Source organism: Lygodium microphyllum, chromosome 27 (assembly GCF_053477565.2).
Source record: "Lygodium microphyllum isolate KBCC chromosome 27, Lygodium_microphyllum_v1.1.10, whole genome shotgun sequence".
Lineage (NCBI taxonomy): Eukaryota > Viridiplantae > Streptophyta > Polypodiopsida > Schizaeales > Lygodiaceae > Lygodium > Lygodium microphyllum.
Window position 1 is genome coordinate 56,454,708 of NC_141161.1, and position 18,140 is coordinate 56,472,847.

Below are 18,140 nucleotides of genomic sequence, written 5' to 3' on the forward strand. Positions count from 1 at the left end.
GTAAGCATCATTCATAAAGTCAATAACAAAATATTCCATTGCCCTAGATCTTTGGCCCTTTTGATTTCTTAGAGAATTTTGATGGAATGTTAAGGATTGCAAAGGCTTATTTATCAACCATGGACAAGGGCCTTAATACCTTGTTGAAGTTGTACCTGATTCTACTGACCATACTAAAATATTTGTTCATGAAGGTGATCCTATGAGCGTGAGAAGTAGCAATGTAAGCATCATTCATAAAGTCAATAACAAAATATTCCATTGCCTTCTGAAGACAAATAATTAGTGCAAGCTACCATTTCTTTTGCACGCATGCGACACTTTTGATAATCTATTAAAAATATCATTGACAACTCTAATTAAAGTTGTCTTTGTAATGATATGTGTAGATCTTTGGACCTTTCTTATCTCACTAAAATACTTATGCATATACTAAGACCTAGGCCTCCTTTTTCTCCTTGGCTTGGAAGGCTCACTTCCTTGAGTAGAAGTGGGTCTAGCTTGATCCGTTGAGTTTTAGATGCTCTAGGGGAGGTTAAAACCTTGGCAATTGGAGGAGAGGACTATCCAGCACAATCATAGGGTCCATCATTAACCACATGGGCCTTGCCTTGGGCAGGAGGAGAATACATAGTCTCTACACTTGATTGCTTTGATTGCATAGCAAGAGATTGGGGAAGACCATGTGTAGGAGGGACCTCAAGAGGGATAGCCTATGAAACCTCTATTGGCCTCGCCTCTTGTCCACTATCCTTGCTCTCTATACAAACTATATATTAGGATGAAAAAATGGATCGACACTAGCTCTATGGCTCAAGCCGCGGGCCTCTATGCTCAACCAAAACACCCCATAGCCTCGCAGCCAGGAGTGTCTCAAGGCTACACACATTGATCTAAATTAGACACACATTTGTATTGTTCATAGTCCAAAGAATCCCTTCCCAACTCCAAGCAATTGGAGTTTCCAAATAGATCGGTGAATGTACCACATATCACATAGACAGGTAGTACCTTGGAGCTGATTGTTGTGGCCTCACTACGACTCTCTTTTGCACCCCAAGGATTTTCCCTAGGATGTATCATTTCAACATAAATCACATGTGAAACATAGTAATCTCTTTATATTTAGTCCCCCAAGAGATAATTCATTCATTACCAAATCAGGCCCCAAGGAAAATGAACGTACTATCCTACAACATAGAACTCCTTACACTCAACGTAGGTCAATCGCTAAAAGACAAGTGATGTGTATCCAATATTTATTTTTCTGATACCATATATTTATCTAATGCGATATAAAGGTGAATTTCTATAAGTGCACAAACATGTAAACTTATAGATCAAACAATGTGGATTGTGTGCAAACAATTCTTTTCATGGTTTTACCCTAATGCAATATGTTGTTGTTAAGGCAACATCAAAGTAATTCATGCTACTACCCTTCTTTAAAACTTAAAACGAATGAATCATGTATGTCAAGATATGCATAAAAATAGATTTCAAGTGATTCTTAACTCCCCACAACCCTTTCCTCCTACCATTTATGGTTTTGCATTCATTGTAATGAGTATATTTTTAATGTATCTTTTGTATATGAAAAACAATAAATGCACACTTTAATATAAAAACAAGAATAAATTGAGGCCAAACCTCTTGCCTTAGCCCCACCATACATTTGCAAACACATTCATAATTTTTTATAATTTTTTCATAAGTAAAATATATTTTTTATATCAAATCTATTTTTTAAATTTTCCTAATTTATCTTATTATCTATTATTGGGTTGTAACGTGCCCGCTGTCCAAGCACATTTTAGCGGTCCATTAAGAAACAAATCTAAGCGTCGCTGCCCGGCACTCCCATGGAATGTTTCGGGGTTTGTTGCCTAGGGTTTCTCGAGTACGCTTCGTAATGGAACGTTCGCGGTTGAACCCACTAGGATCGACTTGAAATTTGGGTTCCTAGTTACCGAGGTCTCCTAATAGCATTCTATTGTCAAATCTTAGACATCCTACTTTACGCAGAGATACCCAACCTAAAGCAGATCCATGCTGCACTTGGTTCAAAGAGAATGGAAAACTAGTTGGATGCGTTGCTCAACCTCTCTGCCCATAGAACATAGTTCCATTCCACTTCCCTAAAACAACTTGAATCAAGTCTTGACTTAATAATACCTACAGGTCAATGACAGTAAAACCTTGTGAGAAACCTCCGAGTTCTCTGGGACCACCCTGCCGTAGAAAAGACCTGTCAGGATTCTGTCCACTTGCTTCCCTTGATAGATTTAGTTTTCTAATTAGGTCCTATCACATTTATGTATGACATTAAAAAATAGCTTCCTTAATTAGACCTTTTAGGAAACAGGGTTCGTTTGCGTAATTTACAACACCGACACACAAATAAAACAAGCAGTCCTTTTGATAAACAAGTTCCTTAACTTATGTTCCAGTTAATCTTTGTCTCTTGTGTCAAGAATCGCGTGATGGGGGGATGTGCTTGAGTTGTTGTGCCAAACACACACAGTATACACGAGAGGAAGCTCACTCAAGAACATAAGAAAAGAGATGGAGGCCAAAACATTTTCTTGCTGGTTTCTTCTTCTTCTTCCACACACTACACAATGTACACAAAGTATAGATAAGATACAACATAAAGGAAAGTGGCCTTCTAAGTCAAACAGTGCATAACCAACTACACTAATCGACTGGCGCTATATCTTTGCTAGGTGTAGGTAGGTGTAATAAACTAAATATAATAAGTGATAAGTTAGTGGCCATGTGAGTATCATAATGACCACCAACGTGCTAAGTGTAGACGTGCGGACTCATCTAGCCAAGCGGTCCATCATCAATGTCCGCACATGTTGAGCTTGCCATCTCAACACTCCCCCTCAAGCTCAACTCTATCTCTTACCTTCTCTCTCACAAAGTCATAGTGCACCTCAATGTGTTTTGTCCTAGCATGGAACACTAGATTCCTAGCTAACTGTATGCTACTCATGTTGTCACAATGAATGACAACTGGACCATCTCCCTGCACATCCAAATCACCTAATAACTTTTGCAACCATACCACCTCACATGCTACCATAGTAGTACCTCTGTACTTATCCTCTGTACTCGATAAAGCAGCTATAGGTTGCTTTTTGCTGCTCCATGTAACTACTGCACTACCAAAGGAAAACATGAATCCACTTGTAGATCTTATGTCTGACATGCTACCAGCCCAATCTGCATCTGTGTATCCAAAAACTTGTACATCCTTATCTATCTCATAAAAAAGTCCATGATATAAAGTGGACTTCATGTACCTCAATATATGTCTAACTGCATCCAAATGAGGCTTTCTAGGTATCTGCATAAACTGACGGACAAGGCCAACAGCATAGCTCAAGTCTGGCCTTGTGATAGTCATGTAAATCAGACTCCCTACTATCCTCTTGAACATAGTAGGGTCTTCTATCTCATCCCCAACATCAGCACTCAACTTCACATTTTGCTCCAATGGTACTGAAAGAGGCTTACATGCTATCATACCATACTTGGATAACATATCCAAGCCATATTGCCTTTGGGATAGCCATATACCATCATCACATCTGATCACCTCAATACCAAGAAACTATCTCAGCTCACCCAAATATTTCATCTCAAACTTCTTCTTCAGGAAGTCCTTAACTTCAGCAATCCCATTGTCACTATCACTTGTAATAATCAAGTCATCCACATAGATGACTATGATGACCAACCTTGCATCTCCCTTTCTCACATAAAGTGAGTGATCAGCATCAGAAATGCAAAATCCACTCTCCAATCTTGTCAAACCATGCTCTAGGTGCTTGCTTCAGCCCATAGAGCGCCTTCTTTAACCTGCACACATATGTGGGATGCTCTGAATCCTCATAACCTGTTGGCTTCTCCATATACACTTCTTCTTGCAATTCACCATGCAAGAAGGCATTCTTAATATCCATTTGCTGCAAACTCCAACCTTTGGCTGCTGCCAAGGCAATCACACACCTAACAGTTTCCATCCTAACATCTGGACTAAATGTCTCATCATAATCTATGCCATATGTTTGAGCATAGCCTTTTGCAACCAGCCTAGCCTTATACCTTCTAATTGAACCATCTGCATTATGCTTGACTTTGTAAACCAACTTACATCCAATAGCTTTCTTAGCTTAGGTAAGGGTACCAGATCCCAAGTCTTATTGGCTTCTAATGTAGCCATCTCCTCATCCATTTGCTGCATCCCAATGAGCATGACCAACAACATCCTCAAAATAAGTGGGCTCAACATCCTCAACTAGTTTCACCATATAAGCATAATAGTGAGTTGCATAACCTTCAAAACCAAATCTTTTAATAGGGTATCTGACCCTGCTAGATCTGCATACCATCGGATTACTCAATGGAGCCTTTACATTACTATGAGCTCTCTGTACACCTGGTGTCTTGACTCAAGGAATGCCAAGCTCATCATCCAAACTCTCCGAACCACTCAAATCTCCATCAAATCCCAAATTACTAGTAGATGTATCATTACCATCCAGCACTTTCTTCTTTCCTTTGTCCTTCCCTGCAACACTTATAGATCCACCTAAAGATGTGGGACTACTCCTTAGTCTCCCAGACCAAGGGCTCACTGTAGGTATAGTACCAGATGATGTTTCTAGTTCACTAAGACTCTGTGATTCTTGTTTTTGTTTTTGCACATACCTGTGTTGATCATTATCATCATCTAATACATCACTAGTAGGTGCATACCAGCTACCCATCTCATCAAAGATAACATCCCTGCTCACTCTGACCTCACCTGTGATAGGGTTATAACAGCGATACCCTTTTTGCTCTAAAGAGTACCTAATAAAAATAAAATTTTCAGCCTTTGGATCAAGCTTCTTCCATAGCTCATCTGGCACATGAACATATGCAACAATCCAAATACATTCAAGTGCAATACATCCGGATTCTTTCCAGTAAAGCACTCTTCAGAAGTCATCCCATGAACTGCACCTGTGGGAGTTCTGTTCATAATGTAGACAACAGTATGGACAACCTCAGACCAAAAATGTTTGGGGGCATATTCTTTTTAGCCATTAATGCCCGTGCAACTTCTGCAATATGCATGTTTTTTCTTTTTGCAACACCATTTTGCTGTGGGATATACTTGCCTCTTTATCCCATGAGTCCACAAGAAGCCACTGAACTCATTAGAGAGATACTCTCCCCCTCCATCTGATCTCAAGAATTTCACTTTAAAGCCTGATTCTGTTTCAACAGTTGCCTTAAAGGATTTGAAGTGCTCAAACACATCACTCTTTTCCTTCATGAATTATACCCATAGCTTCCTTGAATAGTCATCAATAAATGTGACAAAGTATTTGTTGCCACCAAGAGATACATTCTGTGTAGGTCCCCAAACATTTGTATGTACTACGTCAAGTATATTTCTGCTCACTTATCTATCATGCGAGAAGGATTGTCTCACCTGCTTACCAGACTCGCATGCTTCACAGACTTTATGAAATTCTACAACTCTAAAAGAAGGCAACCCTATAACCAATCCTCTGGACTACATTAATTTCAGCCTTTGCACATTTGCATGTCCAATACGTTTATGCCATATTTCAATATCTGCAACTACTCCTTTTCCTTTAGCATACATAGCAGCATCCATTGCAGGAATTCCAGCATCTAAAGTGAACATTTGGCCAACTCTACTTCCTTTTTCGACCAACCTGCACTTATCATTAAAGTCTTCTACAAAACAACCTTTTTCATTGAATCGGACCTGCAACCCCTGCTCTACCATTTGGCCAACAGATACTAGATTCTTTGTAATTGATGGCACATGTAATACATCTGTTAGACTCTTTGTCTGGCCATCATACAAGGATAAGGGAACCTTTCCAATGTGTGAAATTGGGTGGCATGAATCATCACCCGTCTACACATAACCTGGGTTTTGTAAGTCTTGCATCTCTCCAAACCATTCAACCTAACTGGTCATATGATTAAATTGACATACCATACATCATCATGTGTCCCCTTTCCTGTAACTGCATTCATCATATGCTGCATAACAAACAGACGCTCATTTTTGTCTTCATTTTGTCATGAAGACGATGCATAGTTTCCTTGCTACCTCCCTTCAGCTTCTCTATCGCAATAGCATCTCTGATAATTCGATGCAGACTTTCCCTCGCCCCTGTCCATGTTCTTCATTACATAATCTTCACTTCCCACCTTCTGCAAAGCAGCTTTTTTGCCCACTAATCTCGCCACTCCTCTACACCAGTGTTCACTGATAATTTAGTCGTGGTCTTCTGTGGGAACTTCGTCCTTCATCGCCATCCCTCCGTTCATCGTATTCTGGCTTCTTCTTCAATGTATTCTTGTCACCTTCCTCCCTTATATAATCAGCGCCATAACACATGGCTTCCTTAAGCTTTCGAAAAAGCTAAAAGCATCATGTACATCACTTCTATTTGAGGTGTGAAAAAACACATTCTATATTTCGTTTTGATCGATGTCACAGATTACGTCTTTGTACCGCCATTATTATTGATTTTTTTGCCTAGTTGAGTCCCAAAGAATTGTGGGAACTTGGACTATATCTTTGTATTGTGACCTCTCACCCTTGGTAGATATGGCTACTCCATCTTCAAAAATTAGCATGCATGTTGTTGAATAGTCATATGTGCTACTGAACTGTGCAAGTAAGTTGAACTGTTCGATTAAGCAAGCCCTGGAATGCTTCGAGTGAGAAGCAACGATCCGCATCCTTAAACTCTTTCATCAAGCTTCATAAAGTTCTTTTAGGCCCGAGAGAGAGGTGTAAATCTTGTAAGAAACTTCTTTGTATTAGCGTGCCTTTACATTCGCCGGTCCATATGTTAATGCTACTTGGTATTTTCCATGTACTTCTTCTCTAGGTACTTTTCTACTTCGACACCTTCAGGTATTGATCCTTCCTTTGGTTTTGCTACATCATATCTCTTGAGAAAGATACTTGGATGTATAAAGGTAGAGGGATAGTGGTTAGAGCTAAAGTTTCCTCCTCCTCAAAGAGTGCAAGTGTTAGTTGTAGCATTACTCCACTTAAATGTCCATAATATGAACGGATATCCATGGACTGCTAAATATTGTTCCAATTTTGCTTATAAAGAGTTATATCATCTGCATTGGCAACATCCGAATTTCATCAGGTCCTTGAGTCTTCTTCATGTGATCCGTTTTTCCAAGAATTGTGCCCTATCAAGAACATGCTTTAGAAAAGAACATTGTGTCCAATCATTCATGCACTTTGCAAATTTGAATCCATGATTTGCAATCAATCAAGTGATGTTCCACACAAAACATTATGAATGCATTGAGGAATTTGTGCCTAGCCTAACTACATGTGCTAATGTGTCATGCAAATGCAAACAAAAAAGAAACACACAACGAGAAATAAACTTATAATTATGCTGATTGAAGAGTCCTAAATTTTGGCAAGAAATTCCTCCCTCACGTTTGCAATGGTAGACGTGCAGTATCATGACAGTGGGTATATCCCATAGTAAAATGGGGTTGTAGAAAGAAAAAATAGGCATATTGCAACATTTACATGGGCATTAGTAGTTGAAAAGAATATGCAAAAATATTTTTGATTTGAATGTGTTTATGCTACTATCTATATTATGAATAGAACTCCCACAGCTACAATTTACTCTTGAAGAATACTCTACAGGCAAGTACCTTGATGTGTTATACTTGAAAGTGTCTAGTTGTATTGCATATACTCATATGAATGATGAGTTGCAAAAGAATCTTAATTCAAAGTCTAAACAATATATTTTTATTGAATACTCTTTAGATAAAAAAGAGTATTTTTGTTATAACCCTCATATGTGAGTTCAGAGTGAGCAAGAATGCTATTTTTGATGAGATAAGGAGTTGATATGGATCTAATGGTGATGCATTGGATGATAATGATGACCATGATAGTTATATATAGAAATAAAAGAAATAATTATAGAGCCTTAGTGGACCAAAAACACAATTTGGTACTGCATCTATAGTTAGGCAGACTAAGGAATAGTCCCATATCTTTAGGTGCATCTATTAGTGTTGCTACTAAAGACAAAGGAAAAAAGAATGTGTCAAATTTTAATGATGTATCTACTAGTGATTTGGGATTTAATGGAGATTCTAGTGGTTTGGAGAATTTTGTTGATAATATTTAGTCAAGACACTAGGTGTACAGAGAGCACATGATAATGAAAAGGCTCCATTGAGCAATCGAATTATACACACATTTAGTAAAGTCAGATATCGTACTAAAAGATTTAGTTTTGACAGTTATATAGCTCACCATTATTCTTATATGGTAAAGGTGGTTGAGGATGTTGAGTCCACTTGGTTTGAGGATGTTGTTGGTCATGCTCATTGGGATGCAACAATTGATGAGGAGAGGGTTGGATTAGACGCCAATAAGACTTGGAATCTAGTGCCATTTATTAAGGGCAAGAAAGATATTGGACGTAAGTCTATGAGAAGTGTATCTACAAAATCAAGCATAATGTAGATGGTTCTATTAGTAGGTATAAGGCTAGGCTAGTTGCAAAAGGATATACTCAAACATAATGTAGATGGTTCTATTAGTAGGTATAAGGCTAGGCTAGTTGCAAAATGATATACTCAAACATCTGGCATAGATTATGAAGAGACATTCAGTCCAATTACTAGGATGGTAACAATTATATGTGTGATTGCTCTGACAATATCCAAAGGTTAGAGTTTATAGCAAATGGATGTCAATAATGTCTTTTTATATAGTGAATTGCAAGAAGTGGTGTATATGGAGAAGCTAGCAGGTTATGAAAATTTAGAGCATTCAACATATGTATATAGGTTAAAGAATGTGCTCTATGGGCTGAAGCAAGCATCTAGAGAGCATGGTCTGACAAAATCAAAGAGTACATTTTCAACATTGGCTTTTAAGTTTCTAATGCTAATCACTCACTTTATAGAAGAAAGGGAGATGTATGCTTGGTCATCATAGTCATCTATGTAGATGACCTGATTGTTATAGGTGATAGTGATAGTGGGATTGCTAAAGTTAAGGATTTTTTGAAGAAAAAGTTTGAGATGAAGGATTTGGGTGAGCTAAGATAATTTCTTGGTACTGAGGTGATAAGATGTGATGATGGTATATGGCTGTCCCAAAGGGGATATGGCTTGGGTATATCGTCCAAGTATGGTATGACAATATGTAAGCATCTTTTAGTGCCACTAGAGCAAAATGTAAAGTTGATTACTAGTGTTGGGGATGATACAGATGACTCTACTATATTCAAGTGGACACTATGGAGTCTGATTTACACGATTATCATAAGGATAGACTTGAGTTATGCTATTAGCTTTGTTAGTCAATTTATGCAAATCCCTAAAAAGACTCATTTGGATGAAGTTAGATGTATATTGAGGTATATGAAGTCCACTTTGCATTATAGGTAAGGATATAGAGATATTTGGATATATAGATGTAGATTGGGCTAGTAGCATATTTGATAGAAGGTCTACCCCCGAATTCATATTTTCCCTTGGTAGTACAATAGTTATGTGAAGTAGTAAAAAGCAACCTATAGTTGCTTCATTGAGTACAAAGGCTAAGTAAAATCATACTGCTATGGCAGCATGTGAGGTGGTATGGTTGCAAAAGTTATTGGGTGATGTGGATGTATAGAAATATAGTCAAATTATCCTTCATAGTGACAACATGAGCAACATACAACTAGCTAGAAACCCGATGTTCCATACTAGGGAAAAACACATTGAGGTGAATTACCACTTTTATGAGAGAAAATACACTTGTAAGAGAGATTGACTTATTATATGTCAGTACACATGATTAGATAGCTGACATTTTCACAAAGGCATTGGGTGCATAGAAACTTTGAAATTTTCATAGCTCACTTGGAGTTGCAGAGATGTAGTTGAGCTTGAGGGGGAGTGTTGAGATGGAAAAATTAACATGTGTGTGGGAGCTTCTTGCTCGACCACCAAGACCCACTGACTGCTTATTATTTCAAGAATTTCAAGCCAAGTGTAATGGCTACCTCTCACATCACCATACACTCTCTCACATCTACAAATGTAGTGAGCTTACCCCATGCTTGATCCAGTTTCCTCCTCCCTCAATCACTCCGATAGCTCCACAATACAAGGTCCAAGCTCAATCCTCATGCTCCAAACTCCATACTCCATTGATGAGCATGAGAAAAGAGAGGAGAACAGAAGAATAATAATAATAAGAGAAAGAAGAGAGGAGAAGATGGAGATCTTCTCCACCATTGTCCTCACCCTCACACACTCACTCCCTCACACTCCCTCTCTCAAGCACAAGCTCAAGCAAGCAAGAGAAAGAAGAAGAAGAGAAGAGGAGAGTTAGTTTTGGTTGCACACAAGAATGAGCTTCTTCATTCACTTTTTGCATTTTCTTACAAAACCCTCACACTAATCCCCTTTGGGCACCCATCCCTTTTTTACATGCCCACTCATTTTTACATGCCCGCAAGAATGAGCTTCTTCATTCACTTTTCGCCTTTTCCTACAAAACCCTCACACTAATCCCCTTTGGGCACCCATCCCTTTTTTACATGTTCGCTCATTCATAAATTACACAGAAGGGAGCATGGCATTCTTTTATGAGGATTTAGAGTGTGCTTTTATATTTAAAATGTGCCTTTCCTCTTTTGCACTTGCCTTGAACATTTAAGGTTGTCCTTGTGATTTTGGCCTTTTTTCCTCCTATTTGTTCTATTGGGCCATCTTTTTCCACTTTGCCTTGCATCTTTTAAATTTTCTTTTTTATTTCTTTGCATTGGGGTTAAGAATGTGTAGACATTGATTATGGCCCTTGGTTAGATGGGTCCACATATCTATACTTAGTATGTACATCATCATTATGATTCTCACATAGCCACACTGACTTATCGCTTATTACATTTAGTTTGTTGCACCTATCTACAGCTGGCATAATTATAGTGCCAATCGATTGGCATAGTTTATTATTCACTATTTGACTTAGTAGGCCACTTTCCTTTATGTTTTATCTTATCTATACTTTGTGTATATTGTACTGTGTGAGAAAGAAGAAGAAGAAACCAACAAGAAAACATTTTGGCCTCCATCTCTCTTCTTGTGTTCTTAGTGAGCTTTCTCTTGTGTGCATAGTGTGTGTTTTGTGCAACAACTCAAGCAAGTCCTCTCCTAGATCTAGCTAGAGGGACTTCAGCTAGAGAAGAGACAAGGGAGGTAGAGACATCAAATGCCAACCTTAGTCCCTCTGAATTCCTTCTAAAGGGGTTATTAGATAGGACCTCCATAGAGTAGGAGTAGTATCAGGGGCTAGAAGCCAAGAAAAAATAACAATCTTCACAAAGCAAGTGGAAAAGTACAATGCAAGAGATGACCCTTATATGACCTCATGGATGCTAATAAGAGAGCACAAGATTTTAGGTTGTGCCTAGGGGAAGGAGGCCAAACTTGGTTTATAAGTCTCAATGATACCAAAAGGAATAATTTTGACACTCTCAAGAACTTGTTCATCAAACAAATCTCTGAAGCTAAGTACTGTGATAATCTAATTGTCAAGCTCATAAATGTTAGCTAGAAGGACAGAGAAAATCCGAGACTGTTGCTCGTGTGAGAAGTCCCTACAAGAGGATTCTAGAACCTAGGAGACCTATCTGTGCCTAGGGCTCTATTAGCTAAATTTATTAATGGGATAAAAAATAAGGAGTTATACAAAGCCTTGGCTAGTAGCTTGAGCTTGTAGACAGATGTATTGGCAATTTAATTTGATGAGGTCATAAGGGTGGACATTTGATGAGGAATTTAATTTGATGAGGTCAATAAGATGTAGCCTTGGCTAAAGGAAAGGAGCAACAAATCCGCACATTCAATAGAAATTATCACTATTCATAGTGAAAGATCCATCATACTTAGCGAGCATGTGCTACATCTTATTGACTTGTTTGAGAAGATATCTAAACTCAAGCTAGACATTGTCAAACTTCAAGATGCCTTGCAAATACCTATTAGAATAAATATCCAGTATGTACACTACGAAGGTAACCATTTGCTGTAGTTTTCTCCAATGCTTACCATACCAACAACCTTATCAGCCACAATACCCAATGAGTCACCGATTATAATTTGCTTGAGGAACTCCATTAGCTTTACCTACCCCTAATGACTAGAGACTAGCCACGCCAAGGGCAAACATTAATCCACTCGGTTTATTTAGGTCTCCAGCACCAATCATTACCTTGCCACAAAGCGATGCTCTTGTGCATTTTGTAGAGGAATCACGAGAAAAATAGCCTTATGTAAACCCCTACATCTCATACGATGAAGAGGGAAACCTAGTTCTTATGGACTACATGCCCATCTTGGTGATGACATTGGGTAGATGAAGAGGATGAAGGTCTAGAGGAATTTAGTCACAATAACTAGTGATGTATTCGAATTACAATCATCCTATACACATCTCCTCTTGGTGCCTTGAGAAAGGAACATGCTAACAAAGAATGAAGTTGAGGTATCACACACTTAGATGTAGGTTTCCCTAGGAGGAAAGCATCAATGAGTGGCTTGAACATGCCATCAGTGCCCTTGGGGTTATTTGGAATCAAAACCCTTGATGATGATGCCACACCCATACCAATTAATGTGATGACTAGAGCACAAGCCAAATAGGTCACGACATCAATACATGGACCGAGCAATGTGGATGTTTTTCCTATTGGCAAGAAGAGTAAGAAGAAGGAGAAGAAAAGAGAAAAAAAGAAAATTAATTTGAAGAGAGACAATGTACTTACAACACTAACATCAGGAAGGCAAGTACCCGATGTAGAACCCAGAACCTCAGCTCCAAAAATTTCAAAGAAGGGAAGTGCTAAGATAGGGGAACATCCTGATCAAGACACCATATGGAGATCATAGAGAAGGTAAGGGGATGGGTCCAAGAAGGGGCATACAAAGAAGAAGACACCATAGAGGAAAAATGTGACAAGGATTACCCCCTTCCACTTCCTATCCCGACCACCCCCACTGCTCCAAATATCTCCTATCTCCACCACACGTAATCCCATCTTGTTCCACTCATCTCTAATAATATCCCATCTCCACTTCCTCCATCAAATAGCTATCCATTATCACAACCATCATACCATCACCTCCAAGTCACCATTGCCATTAGTAGAGGAGCCATAAGGAAAGGCAAGAGCTACTATGAAAAGAGGCAAAGTTAATAAGTGAAAGGAGGAGCTGATGATGAAAAGGAAGCAAAAGAGAAAGTAAAGACAAGAGGTTATGATTGCATACCCCCATACATGGAATACTATATTCATGCAATTATGGAAGGAGCTATTGCATTGAGAAAATACAAGGGAGAGAAGCATGAGGGTAGTGAAGGACTACCTAATTGCATATGCTACATGAATTAAGGACAATATGTGGGTGGTTCACAATTTTAGATTCCCTCTAAAATTGAACTTTTTCTTTTGCCTCTATGCACTATATTAATTGAAGACAAGGAGATTGGTTTCCTTTATTTTATAGTTTGAAGTGAGTTTAGAATTTTGATTTTTTGCTTAGTATACACCATTGTGCACTATCTTTACATCTTGCATTAGTACACGTGTACACTAGCACTAACATGGGCATAGTCACACGAATGCATTAACACATGCAGTGCCACATGTACTAAGTGTATTCATGTACCTACATACTTGTAGTACATTGTGATCTCTTAAAATTTTCATACATGACACTACGCAGCAATATTCACACCACAATCTCAGCAAGTTCTATGGATTGGGTTGGTGAGATTAGTTCCTCTTTCCTTGTCTCTTTTTGGTCAAGCACCCACCTTGTTCACAAGGGAGAGAAAAGGGCTAAAGGAGCAAGGAATGAGGCACCTTAAAACACTTGTGTGCTATCTTAATAATCATTTAAGCCAACAAATAGATCTTGTATCCTAGTGCCCTTGTGTGCACTCATGTATACATGTGTGAATTAGTGTGCATTTGTGTATGCTAGTGTATACTAGCATGCACTTATGTGTACACTTGTGCACTCTAGCACACTAGAACTTGAATTGGCACATCTAAAAAATCTTGTATGTACCCTTTTGTACCTAGGATTGCATTTTGCACAACATCCATAATCCAAAGCACCTCTTATACTTGCATTCTATACGTACTAGCACATAGCATTGTGACATGCATGCATACACACATGTGAACTTAACCCTGATCATACTAAGAACTCACATCCTAACCCACTTTAGGAGCACTACAAAAAACCTTACACCTTGTCTTAGTTCATTTGACTAGGTGTGCTTAGGTACACTTAGACACACTTGTACTAGCACACATTACCACTAACACACTAACATGGATGCATGCACATGTTATGCTATTGTGCTAGCATTCCTAGGAACCCTAACTTATTGTACTTGTGTGCAGTTGAACATGCTCAAGAGTAATCATGTGTGCTCAAGACTACTTGAGTGTGCAATTAGGCACACATGCACTAAGGCTCACTTGCACTCTAACTTAGAGGCATCGACACTCAAAACTTAGTCTGGCACTTATACTTAGGTATCTCCTTACTTAGCCATGTTCTTATTCACATGTACTTGTGTGCACTTGTGTGCACTTGCGTTCACACTAGTGTGAATTATCCTTCTCCCATACACCACTTTTCTTGACCTCTTGCACTAACTTCACTTACATTGCATCCTCATTGTTAACTTGACTTCATTAAATGCCCAAGTGCACAAATAAGGGTACAACACCAAGCCACTCTATGTGCATGTGTAAGAGTCTCCTTTGCCTCCAAATTGACAGAGTTCCACCCTATTTGCAAGGGATATTTAGAGGGAAGGAGAAGAGAAGAAACTAACCTCTTGTAGTGCACTAATGTACACTAGTGTGCTTATGGGCACATGTGTGCACAAAAGTGTATTATGTGCTCTTGTGCATCCTTGGGTACACATGTAGTCACACTGACACAAAGTCCCACCTTAATGCACTACCCCTAGAGCTAGCATTACACCAAAGCCTTACCTTTCACCCTAAGCGCACGACACAGACGCACTAGCCATTAGTTGGAGTTTGAGGTTTCTTTTTGGCACTAGGAGAGGAGAGTGTGTGCACTCTAGTAATGAGGAGAAGTCTTCCGTTACAGAAGTTTTTCTCTAAAAATGATATTGGTATCACGAGTAAATAAATTTTTGAAAGAACTAATGCCACTGGTAAAAATCAAAGAGTATCTCACCATTAAATGTTACAATTCTATTTTATTTGATGTTATAAACCATGGTTTCTCTTATGCAATTACAATGCATGTTCAATAGGATTATTATAAGTGAAAGGAAAAAATAGGCTTTTATTATAGTGGAAGGCTTTAATAACATTATGGATTTAAAAAGAGGTTCTTGTTTCCAATTTTTTCACAGGACATTTCCCTAGGCAAAGTATACCCATCAAAAAAAATATTTTCTTCAAAATGTTCACCGAGGGTCTTAGTTCAGGTTTTTATCTAGTGAATTGAATGCATCACTCTAAAGGGAGAGATCTTTCCAAAGCTTTGCTGCACTTTGACTTCACCCATAGGATTGAGGGATGGGATGTAATGTCTTGACCCAACGTATGATGACCCTATTTCCTTATGATGACTTTTGTTGTCATTTCAACTTGAAGGGCATGATGGTGATTGCCATCCATAAAGGCTTTTATTGTCATTTCAAGTTGAAGGGTCGAATGGTGATTGCCATCCGTAAAGGGTTTTGTTGTCATTTTAGCTTGAAGGGTCGAATGGTGATTGCCATCCGTAAAGGCTTTTGTTGTCATTTTAGCTTGAAGTGTTGAATGGTGATCACCATGTGTGATACAAAGGACAAAGATACTAATACAAAAATCCTTTTTTGGGAGTACTTGAATAATATAATGAGCTCACAATGAGAAAGAATGGTCATCACGTCATGTTTGTGATGCATGTCAATTTGGCAAGAAGTCTCAATTTTTATTCAGATATCGAGCTCTACTCGTGATACGCCAAGATGACCGTTGTGTATTTATGTCACCGACTTGTCAGTTGTGCAGACGCGGTTGGTACACCGCCCATGAATAATAGCTACATGATAGCTATCCTTATCTACTCTAGTTTGTGGCTCAGTTAGTATGCCACCTTAGTTAGTTGAGTTTGGTTTGAGACCCATATATAGGGTTCTTCTATTTCTTTGTAAGTGAGTTCTTTTGGCGTACACAACTAAGAAGAGGAAAATTGTTTTCAGCCTCCACCCTTGTGTGTCTTCCCCCATTGTGCAAGCAAGAAAGCTTCAAGCGAGACTCCTTCCTTCTCTCCCACAATCTTGACATGGTATCAGAGCCTTGTTCGTGGTAAGGAGCTCAAGAAAGCAAGCCAAGCTCGCGGTGTTCTGGTAAGAGGAGCAGTGTTGCTTTCATTTTCTGTTTTGGGAGCAGATCTCTACAGGTAGCACAGCCGGAAATTGCAGGAGTGCATTGTCTCAGGTTGAGATGCCCTTCGCGGTGAAGCAAGAGGGCAGTATATGTTGCGGGCGAGGGGTTTAGCCCTCGGCGACCTTGTTTTTTTTATTTGAGGCCATTTCGGGGCCTGTTTTGGAGGCGGAAGTTTTCTGCACGCACTCAGAAAAAGGCCCAGTTTTATGCTGTGCGGCCACTGTTCTACAGATCGGTGAAAAGTTATTGTAGAATTGCATCGTATGCTTGTGCGCAGAGACATTGGGAGTTTCAGAATCATCCTTGGTTCCTGTTTATGTGAGAGCGGAATTTAGGTGACGGGAAGTGCTTAAAAATAGCTAAAAATTATGAAGATCAAGGGAAAAATATCCACCGTCAAAGGCGGCGGCTCGATCTAGGACGATTTTAAGCGCCAAAGTGCTTTAAAGGCGCCCGAGCGACACTTGGTGATTTTTCATAATTTTTTAGACAGTCATGCGGGTTGACACAAGCTACTGGCCAATGCGGGATGCTAAGCCGGACGCCCAGGATTTTTCAAAGCTCAATTCGGAGTCCGGACAGGAAAATGGCCAAGGAAACGGTCAAGATATGAAAAGGTGGACACTTGGGAGGCCAAATTTGAGCATGCCTTTTGAGTTTGGACCCCCCCAAAAAATTTATGCACCTTATGAAGCAAAAAACGTGGAGAGAGAATGAAGAGGCATGAAAAAACGTGGAAGAAGATGGCGCCCGAAAAATGCGCCATGAATGGATGAGAGGCATCATGGCTGCTGCAAACAACCCCCCCAATGGATTATGGGGCTTCATTCCCCTCTGTCTGTGGACTCTATCGCCGCCTCTCGCCCGAGAAATGGTGGTCTCTATGAAGAATTCTGATTTCAGTCTTTCTCTCTCCTCCCTCTCTCTCTTCTAAGAGGCAGTTCATGTGTGGGAAGGAGCAATGAAGAAAGAATGATGGAGACTTGTCCGGCATGGACCGGATTGCTCCACGGGCTGAGAATGGTGATTTGTGATGTTGCTAGACATGAAGTGTTGCTGTTTTCCAAATCTACAGCCATGGACACAAAACCCGAAACACGCGTTTAAGCGGTAAACTAAAAAATTACAAAGAAAATTTAGTGTTTTATGCTTTTGATTGATGGAATGCCGTTCATATGGACTAAGATTTGATTATGTTGCTGATTCTTCTGAGTTCTTACTGTTTATAACTAGAAATTATGAAAAACATGCATTTCATGGCTCGAAATAATGTCAAGAAACCCGAAAACCATGAAAAATGGGGAAAAACAAGGGTTTTGGGCGTATAAATGGGGAAAACCGTCGATACACATCAACTAATCTTTCAATTTTGTTGCAAATGAACTAAGGGCCACAGCCCATAAACTGGTTTTCATTTTCAGCAATTTAAAAAATACAAGAAAATGGAAAAATGGCGGGAAAATGATAAAAACACCATGGAAAATAGGGGAAAAATACATTTGGGGCTACGAAAAATACAGAAAAATAGGATTTATGTTTGCTGATGTATAGCAAGGCTGGGGCATGAAGTTATGCTTCAGTTCAGCCTTGTTTATA